Source organism: Etheostoma cragini, chromosome 9, assembly GCF_013103735.1.
Source record: "Etheostoma cragini isolate CJK2018 chromosome 9, CSU_Ecrag_1.0, whole genome shotgun sequence".
In the NCBI taxonomy this organism is placed as follows: Eukaryota; Metazoa; Chordata; class Actinopteri; order Perciformes; family Percidae; genus Etheostoma; species Etheostoma cragini.
In genome coordinates this window covers 22037909-22040812 of record NC_048415.1, presented here as the reverse complement: position 1 = coordinate 22040812, position 2904 = coordinate 22037909, and positions in this window count along the sequence as shown.

Sequence of the window (2904 nt, the reverse complement as noted above, 5' to 3'; positions counted from 1 at the left end):
CGACTCATTTCTGATCTCCACAAACCAATGGGTGACGTCACTCATGCTCTGTCCATTTATATTAACGGTCTATGGGAACAACACTTATCAACAAGGTGAATTATGTATGTCACTACAATACTATTAAATGGATTGATCATTGAGACTTTGATAACTGCACCTCTAAAAAGCTGTGAGACGTAAGTCCACATATCCTCATTTTATCTATATTCTAGTTATTTATTTTATTTACAATACAATACATGTTATTCAGCTGACACTTTTATCCAAAGCGACTTACAATTGCTGTATATCAGAGGTTGCACGCCTCTGGAGCAACTAGGGGTTAAGTGTCTTGCTCAGGGACACATTAGTTTATGTATCGCAGTGAGAAACAAACCCAGATCTTCACACCAAAGGCATGTGTCATATCCACCACCACCTTTTTATGCCTTCGTTGTTTATGTAGCCAACCTTATGATTGTTTTTTTTTAAAGGTGCCCTGCCACATTAAATCATATTACTTGCATTTTTTTTTTTTAAATATGTCAGGCCCATATGTGTTTGTGTCATGTCATGAATATGACAATGTGAACTGCCACCTACTCTTTCAGCTCTAGACACTAAAAAGAAATAAGAGGAGAAATCAGGCCAATTACAAAAGCTGGTCAGTCGGATGTCATGTTGCCTGAGCTCATTACTATTCATGAGCTCACTCATTTGCGCTGGGTAAAGGATGCTGATACCCAGTGTCTTATTGGCTAGCTGTTAACCAATCAGAGTACAGCAGCTTAGCTCATTGAATATTAATAAGAATTGTCACAAATCAAGCTGAGTCTTCAGGCTTTCTATACCATGCTAGAATGGCTTACACAAGGTAACCAAGGCATTTTATCCACAAAAAATGTTACAGAGTCCATGGTAGAACTTCAGATATTACATCAAAGTAATGAAATACGGGTAGCAGGGCACCTTTGTGCAGTGCTTACTGGTGTTCAGTTTGTTGTTTCTTTCATATAATTGCTGCTATATCTTTTTTTCTTCTCTTCCTTAGGTGAGATTCCTTCTACAAGCCACTAGGGGTTTTCTTAATCTCACTTGCACGTTCTTTATTTTATTACTTTATTAGGGCCCGAGCGCCGACAGCGGCGTAGGCCCTATTGAAACTGAAGGAATTCTTATTAGGGCCCAAGCACAAAAGTCCAAGGCCAATGAGGCCTAGCACTGAAACTGCGAAGGAACCTATTGTTTTTGTAAGGATTATTATTAGGGCCTGAGCACTGAAAGTATGAAGGAGCCTATTGTTTTTGTAAGTATTATTATTATTATTATAGTTATTTTATTTATTTTTTTCGAGTCCATTGCATTTTTGATGGAGAGGGGGAGGGAGTTAGAAGGCACAAAAACGCACAACAATTTGCACACATGTCACAACTGGTGAAAATTGCAACGTTCTGTAGTGGTTCGGCTCGGCCGTTACCAGGGGGCTCCATAACACCTTCCTCACGTGCGCCTTAAATTGGACCAAAGTAATAAGTAGCATATACCCAATTTTGAGGGAGCATAGGTCTTATCTTGAAGTCCATGGTTCTAAAAAAAAACTTTACCGGACATTCACACCGCCACCGTCTTGAGCGTCTAAAGTTACCTGAAGTCATTCATTTTCAATGGAAGCCGGCTTCTCTTAGCTGCAAGGAGCGGAAAAATCTGTCGGTGTCGCGTTTTGGACGTTTTAAGAATGTTGAGCGTCAATCAGAAAGTTGAACTTTTTCAACTATACCAGTACGTAATACGTTAGTTACCAAAGTAACTAACGTTCTATTTCGTATAGGCTTCGCCCTCTAAGGGCTACGCTATTGGGTTAGGGCGAAGCTGATGTAGTCAATGCCACCTGCGGCACAGGGCCCACAAGCCGAACATAGACCACATTTTTCCAACAACAATGTACACAGGCTTAATCAGAGTCATTCTTCTGATAAAGCTTGCCATGCTAATGTCGCAGCCTGAAATGTTCATAAGGCCTGCAATATGATGGCAGTAGTTCCATGAGTAATGGGAATTGTGCGTGATTGACCCTGCACGGACGCCCGAGGGAGGACCTGTATGCAGGTTAAAAAAATAACGCATGCAACGGAGTGACATCATTATCTCCATGCATGTAACATGATATGACAATGTATGACATTAAGAACTGTGTTTCACAAAAACACTCCAACAAACAGGAGAGGTGAGACAGCAGAACAAGGTTGCTGTGGCACAACTACGTGGCATAGGGGTGCTTGGAAATAACACGGTTAGGAAACCACAAGAAACTGCGTCTCACAATGCACTTAAAACAGGCGAGGTGAATACTGCAGGTTGTGACTGCAGCGGCACGCACTAGGTGCGTGAGATTGGTAACAATCGGGCATCCGCTTCTTGTCCTCATAACGCACATCCAACGCAGCATTACAGGTGGTTGATTGTGGAAGAACACGTTCAGACATATCTCGCACATTGAAGCGGATGAAATGGGCACCGGGAAGCCCAGGAGGCAGCCGCGCAGATGTCGGCTGCCATGCCTTTAAATAGAGCCACAGGCGCCGACAGCCTCGTAGCATGCCCTCGGATGTCGCATAATAGCCTCGCACAGCCGGTGAGACAGACGCTGTTTTGAGAGGGCAGAGCCTCGGCTGCATTCTCTATAATGCACAACCAGCTGCTGTGTTTTTCCTGATATTTGCCGTGCGTACAATGTATTGAGGCAGGACACGCACCGGACACAACTGGTGGGAAGCTACCTCTGCGTCGCTGACAGGAGGCGGGGGAAAATAACCCTCGAGGGAAAAAACACCCTCGACCGAAAATAACTAGTTAGAATCTTCGGTGTGAAGGAGGGATTTGGCTGAAATATGGCTGCGCTCCCGTCCCCTCTAATGGAGAGGC